This window comes from Chiloscyllium punctatum, chromosome 10, assembly GCF_047496795.1.
Source record: "Chiloscyllium punctatum isolate Juve2018m chromosome 10, sChiPun1.3, whole genome shotgun sequence".
NCBI classification, from domain to species: Eukaryota; Metazoa; Chordata; class Chondrichthyes; order Orectolobiformes; family Hemiscylliidae; genus Chiloscyllium; species Chiloscyllium punctatum.
The window spans coordinates 55,432,536-55,440,224 of record NC_092748.1 but is presented as its reverse complement, the minus strand read 5'-3'; the positions used below and the strand labels follow the sequence as shown (position 1 = coordinate 55,440,224).

Here is a 7,689-nt window from a genome sequence, read left to right as displayed (position 1 = left end):
TGGCACCTGTCAAGTGACAGCTGATAGCAGGAGGCTGGGGAGTCAAAACACACCACCACATCCTGTTTATTTCTATCTTTTTCATGTACTAAGATATGGACATCATTGGCGACACCAGCATTTATTGTCCATTCCCTTCTTGAACTACTGCATTTCTTCCACAATGTTCTCTTTGTTTGATATAAGATGCTATAGTTTTGTACAGTTTAATTAGACAATTGGCAGAGAAGTGCAGTGCTGTGGGTTGGTTTTATTCCCTTTTTTCAATCATAAGCGTTTCTATATCACAAGTATGAACTGAATATCAATTTACTATCTTACAAATTATGAAGTTTGAATGAGGTTCTTACTATGATGCAGTAAATATCCCCCCAACTTATAATATGCTTGTTTATGAAATGTTGAATTTCCCAACTGTTGTGTCAGAATGGTCTTACTTTTGGCTCAGGGTTTGGAATGGAGTTCCAAGATTTTGACCTAGCAACAAAGGAGAAATGACAATATGTCTCCAAGTAAGTAAGATGGAGGGGAACTTGCTGCTGGTGGCATTCTCATCCATCTCTTGACCTTGTTTTCTGGAACCCAGATAGATTTGGAAGTTGTTGAGAAAACCTTGGGAAGTTATTGAAATGTGTCTTATTGATGAAGCAGGGGTTGATTTTGCTCAGATGTCTGGACAGTTGATTTGCAAAAGTGTGATACCAACAGCATGGGCTCAATACCCACATGGGCTGAAGTTATCATGAATGACTCTCCTTCTGAAAATCTCTCCTCACCTGAGGTATGGTGGTCCTCAAGTTAAATTACCACTCATCTCCCTCTATGGTGACGACTTGATAGCATTTGAACACACTATTGGCATTGTATGCCAGTGCGAAGGCTGTGAACATTTAATGTGATGGATGGGCAAATGGAAAAAGACTGTTAGCTCAGTGACTGTCTAGCTGTAGAATAATGCTAACCACACAGATTCAATTCCTTACTGGCTGAGGTGACCATGAAGGCCTCATCCCTTGCCTGAGGCAGGTGAACACACAGGTTAAACCAGCACCAGTTGTCGTGCTATAATGAAAGTGTAATTTTACTTTGGTCTGAATGGTGTTAAGCTTTGTTAGAATTGCTCAATGTCCTATGATAAAACGATGTTTTAGATAAATGTTTTTACATTGTGATGTGACAATGCTAGTCCTTTAACAAGGTTATGCTGTCCTTGGCCTGTAAAAGTAGTGATTTCTAAAAGTGTAGGTTTGAAGACCTTTAGAGCCAGTTTGATTATTGCTAACAGACATTGCCTCAGAAAAAAGCTTTCAAGTTTTAAAAAAGCACTTGTACAATGAAAGGGGAGTGGCCAGTTCTCCCAGCTCACTTTTTTTTCTCTAGTTGGTTTGGTTTTTAGCAAATAATCATTGTGAAGCTGCTGGATCCAAAACAAAAGGTCTTTAGTCTCTCTGTCATCTCTCCTGGAAGAACCTGTGTTTGGTTTTTACCATTCTTTGCCGAGGGGTGTTTATGGGAATTATTTCAAGTATTTGGAACAGCATCATTAATTTGGAATAATCTGTTGGTTTTTGGCTAGGTTATTTTATTATATATTTTGTTCTCTTTTGTTTGTATTTTATTTGATAATCTTGTAAATAAATTCTGTTTTGTTCAAAACTAAGTGGTTTGACCAGCTGAATCATTCCTAGAATATCCACAATGCACCCTGCTTAAAACAACTACCAAAATTAGGATCTGGGCTACATTCTTGAAAAAGGCACCTTAAAAGTTTGAGAGCAAACTATCTGAGGAAATACTAAGACAGAAGTTATGGACACAAAAATGTAATGTTTAACATGCACATTATTATTTGTAATGTAAGTAACCCAGCAATTTGTGGTGAGGAACCCACAAGCTGCAAGTTGCCCTAAGTTACAGGACAGTCTGTGTTGCTCTACAGTTAGTTTCATGGGAACAGCAGCTTGCTGTTGACCACTCCATGCATGTCAAGAAATTTCTGCTTTTACACCTTAATGACAACCTCGAATGTTATAATATCCTTGTAACATTTCCCATCTCTGGTACATCAGTTGCTAACCACTTGCTAGGTGATGTCCTTCATATGCTTGGACTTATTTAATGTAAGTAAATTAAGGAAGAGAAACTGGCACACTGCAACTGGGAGAGATAGGTCACTGGAGGGGGTGCTGGGAATGCAGCAAGGTATGATAGAACTGGGAGCTGCTGGTTGAGTGTTTTGGACTTAAGAACATTCTGTGTATTGGGTATCAGGGCTATGGCACTGTAAAGAGGCATCATCAGATAACTTCATACCTATGCACAAACTCTAAGTTCACTTTCCCACAATGTGTGGCAAATAGCAAGGATCACAGAAGAATCCACTTCCTTCATAGTATCAACAACTGGAATCTTTTTAATTCTGTTATGATCCCAGGCAGAATCACCAAATTTCTGTGATGGTCTGTCCAAAAATCAGCAGTAGCTATTTTTAAAGTTGATAAAGTGTGAAATCCAAGAGACTTACTTAGAGAATAAAGTGACAAAGTTCCATACTTTTGAACAAACAACAATAAGCTTCACAATATAATGTTGAAACAATGATAAAACCTACAATCAAAACATTACTTACATTCTAATACCCAGAATTATTTTGCCAAATATGTGGAATATTCTGTAACTGAACATTCCATAGCGAACATTTGGATGGATCCCATGGATTTCTCAGCAATACCCCCAGATGCTGATGGCACATTGTCACCAAATCTCATTAAACTTCATAAGGGATTAAGTTCTTCACCATTGTCAATATGGTCTTGAAAATGTCTGACGAGAGCTTTTTGGTCATGGAGTGCCTTAACAACTACTCCAATTCTGGTCAGTCACCATCGTTTCCGAAGTATATAGTCCTCTGGACTGTAGTACTTATTCATGAGCATAACTCTAGCACTTCAATAACAGTAAGCTTCACCAAACTAAAACTGACCCTCGGTTTTTTTCCTGATGAACAACTTTGCTCAGTTTTTCACCTCTCTTCCTTAGCTGTAATGAGCTATAAGGGGCCCCACAGCTACCCTGAGTCCTCAGTAAACATTTTTTTTAACTCTTTTCACCCTAACCCTAACTCAATGCATGATATCCCTGAGCCCTCACTACATACAGGCTCTGTACATCAGTTACCTTTAGCTGCATAGTTAATAACAGCTCTGCCAAATAATAATGTCTGCTTCTGTTCTTAAATAATAACAAAAGAAAATGATGGAGATACTGAACAGGTCTGGCAGCATCTGCAGAGAAAGAACAGAGTTAACATGTTGTGTTCAAAAACTTCTTCAGAACTTGGTTGAGCTTAGATCTCATCCATTGGTTGTGGGATTATTCAGCTCTGTCTATCACATGTTGGTCCTGTTGTTTGCCGTGCAAGAATGCATATGTTGTAATTTCATCAGATTGAAACCTCATTTATAAATATGCCTACTGCTACTCCTGGCATGGTCTCCTGCACACTTCATTGATTGATCTACCAGCTTGATGATAATTGTATATTGTGGAATATGCAAGCTATGAGGTTGCAGGTTGTGATTGCATACACATTTTGTTTGCTGATAGCCCACAGCCCTTTATGTTTGCCCAGTTTGAAATTTCTGGATCTAACAGAAGCCTGTCCCATCTATCACAGTGGAGGTACTACACAACATGATGGAGGGTATCTCAATATGAAGAGGTGGAGCGTGGTAATCAGTGTGAGGTTCCTTGTCCATGTTTGACCTGATTCCATGAGATTTCATGGGGTCCAAAGCTAATGATGAAGACATCCAGGGTAATTCCATCCCAAATACATATTTAGTTCTGTCACCTCTGCTGTGGACTGAACATCCTGGGAATAATTGTCTGTACAATTCTGTGAGTATGACTATGTCAGGCTGCTGATTGACTAGACTGTGAGACAGCTCATCCAGTTTTGGCTCAAGGAGGACTTTGTAAGATCAACTGGACTGAGAGTGTGGTGTCATTTCCATTGCCTAGATCAATGGTGGGAGGACAATCAGGTTTATGAGATAGTATCCTTACAGTGTGGAAACAGGCCATTTGGCCCAACAAATCCATACTGACTGTCCAAAGAGTATCCCACCCAGATCCATTCCACTACCCTATTACTTTACAGTTCGCCCAACTAATGCACCTAACCTACACATCCTTGAACACTATGGGCAATTTAGCATGGCCAATTCACCTGACCTGCACATCTTTGGATTGTGGGAGGAAACTGGAGCACCTGGAGAAAACTATGCAAAACTCCCCAGAGACAGTTGCCTGGTGCTGTGAGGCAGTGCTAATCACTGAACCACCATGCTGTTCATTCTTGACTTGAGAGATTGTAACAGTTTTGAGACAAATAAATGGCCTAGGCTGTTTAGAAGGCAGTTAAGAGTCAGCTACATTGTTGTGGGTCTAGAGTTATAGGGAGTCTAGACCAGGTATCTAATAGACATTGGTCATCCAGTTAGGTTTTTATAATGATAATATTGTTGCCATTAAGCTAGTGTTTAATTCCAGATTTTATTGAATTCTAAGTTCACTATTGGCCACAATGTTAGCTTGATGTTCTGAATTACTAGTCCAATGCCATTACCCTACCACACGACCTATGATAGAAGCTATTAATAAAGAGGCTATAGCACAGCATTTAGGAAATCTTCATCCAATGAATTACAGTTGGTCTGATTTTATGAAAGGGGAATCATGTTTCACTAATTAGTAGAGTTGTTACTGTATTTGGACATAGAATGCTTTGGCATTTGAGGAGTTACTAATGGAATAGAACATTGTGCAATCATCAGTGAAAATTCCCACTTCTGATCTTATGATGGCGTGGATAGGGAAGGTCACTGATGAAGCAACTAAAACACTACTTTGAAGAACTCCTGTAAAAATGTCCTGAGGCTGCAAAGCAGATTGTAGAGGGGACAGAACTCAGGAGCAAATGCAAAATTCTAAGTTGCAAGAATTGCATGTACCTGGAGAAAGGGGAAGGTAAAAGCTGGTGGGTGCTCCATATTTCTTGTGCTTACACGGGAAAGTTGCATGGAAAGGGGAATGGAGTTGTTGTGATTGATCTGTAGTCAAGGGTATGATGGAGGATGCAATATTTAATTGATTACTGAAGAGTATGGTGAGGGGATAATGTGTTTAAAGTCATAGAGCGGTACAGCATGAAAACAGACCCTTCGGTCCAACTTGTCCATGCTGACGAGATATCCTAACTTATCTAGTCCCAATTGCCAGCCTTTAGCCCACATCCCTCTAAACCCTTCCTATTCATATACCCATGAGATGCCTTTTAAATGTTACTACTGTGCCAGTCTCCACCACTTCCTCTGGCAACTTATTCCATACACGGACCACCCTCTGTGTGAAAAAGTTGCTCCTTAGGTCCCTTTTAAATCTTTCTCCTCTCAGTTTAAACCTATGCCCTCCAGTTCTGGGCTCCCCATCCTAGGAAAAAGACTTTTGCTATTCACCCTATCAATGCCCCTTATGATTTTATAAACCTCTATAAGGTTACCCCTCAGTTTCCGATGCTCCGGGGAAACAGCCTCAGCCTCAGCCTGTTCAGCCTTCCTCTGTGGGTCAGATCCTTCAACTCTGGTAACATCCTTATAATTTTTTTCTGAACCCTTTCAAGTTTCACAACATCCTTCCTATAGGAGCGAGACCAGAGTTGGATGCAGTATTTCACCAGTGATCTAACCTATCCGCATCATGACCTCCCAACTTGTACATTTATGCACTTACCAATAAAGGCAAGCATTCCAAACGCCTTCTTCACTATTCTATCTACCTGTAACTCCACATTTAAGGAACTATGAACCTGCACTCTAAGGTCTCTTTGTTCAGCAACACTCTCAAGGACATTACCAATAAGTGTATAAGTCCTGGCTCTGATAAGCTTTTCCAAAATGCAGCACCTTACAATCATCTAAATTAAACTCCATCAGCTATTCCTCAGCTCATTGGCCCATCTGATCAAGGTGACATTTTACTCCGAGATAACCTTCTTAACTGTCTGCAACACCTCCAATTTTGGTGTCATCTGCAAACTTACTAACCATACCTCCTATGTTGACATCCAAATCATTTATATAAATTATGAAAAGCAGTAAACCCAGCACCGAACCCTGTGGCACAGTACTGGTCACAGGCCTCCAGTCTGAAAAGCAATCCTCCACCAAGACCCTCTGTCTTCCATCTTTGAGCCAGTTCTGTATCCAAATGGCTAGTTCTCCCTACATTCCATATGATCTAACCTTGCTAATCAGTTTACCGTGAGGAACCTTATCAAACACCTTACTGAAGGCCATATAGATCATGTCCATCCCTCAGCCCTCATCAATCCTTTTCGTTACTTCTTCATAGAACTCAATCAGTTTAGTGAGACACAATTTCCCATGCACAAAGCCATGTTGATTATGCCTAATCAGCCCTTACCTTTCCAAATACATGTAAATGCTGTGCGTCAGGATTCCCTCCAACAACTTGCCCACCACTGATATCAGGTTCACAGATCTATAGTATGCCTTACCACCTTTTTTAAATAATGGCACCACGTTAGCCAACCTCCAGTCTTCAGGCATCTCACCTGTCGATGATATAACTTTCTCGGCAAGGTGCCCAGGAATCAGTTCCCTAGCTTCTCACACAGTTCTATGGTACTTCTGATCAAGTCCAGAGATTTATTCACCTTTATGTATTTTATGATGTCCAGCATCACCTCCTCTACCATATGGACATTTTTAAAGATGTTGTTAACTCTTTCCCCACATACTCTATCTTTCATATTCTTCTCCACAGTAAACACTGATCATTTAGTAACCTTACCATCTCCTGTGCTGGTGACAGAATGCTGGCAGTGATAGAAATAACAGAGAATGATTACTTGAATGCAGAGACTTTGGTGGGTGAAGACAAGCAGAATGGTGCTATGTTTTGGGGATAAACATGAATATGTGAACGCCAAAGTACAAGAAGTGGGACATGGGCAGCTCGTGTCCTTAATTGGTCTCTGCATCTGAAGCAATAGTACGACATCTTTAGAATATTGTGTAATAGAGAGTTCACTGCCTGTTAAAAATGTAGAACCCGCTAAAACATTAATAATAAAATTATTAAAAGTTAAATTTCACCTATATTCATTAGCAATACTTGGGAAAAAAAACTTGTGCCCCGTGTGAGGATCGAACTCACGACCTTCAGATTATGAGACTGACGCGCTACCTACTGCGCTAACGAGGCTCTGCCCAAAAACCGGAAGAAGCATTTTATGAAGGTAGGATCTGTCACTGTATTCTAGTTATTGTTTGACGATAGTTTACGACATTGACGGGGGCGCAGATACAGTTTGCAGCAGGTTCGCGGCGGAGGCAGGGTCGACCGAGTTCAACTGCTCATTCGGCCTCATTTGTAAATGGCTCCGCCCCCTTCCCGCGCGGGGCCGGGAATGAGCCGCGCGCGTGAAGTGACTCCCCGACAGAAGACAGGTGTTCGAGCTATAGTCTCTATTGTACAAGCGTTTGCTGCAATTTAGGTGCACGTCACACTACATAATAAAATGTGAATGGAGCAGGGGATCAGTATTTGTGCATTTAATCCTGCGACCAACATGTTTCAGTTAGAATAGTTAGCAGCAAGGAA

At 40.7% G+C, this 7,689-nt stretch overlaps 1 non-coding gene across 1 annotated transcript; it reads right to left on the bottom strand.

Moving 5' to 3' along the window:
• Nucleotides 1–7,217: 7,217 nt before the first annotated feature.
• Nucleotides 7,218–7,290, bottom strand: trnam-cau (transfer RNA methionine (anticodon CAU)). The gene has a single exon. It is a non-coding gene; the product is annotated as a tRNA-Met (tRNA).
• Nucleotides 7,291–7,689: the final 399 nt, after the last annotated feature.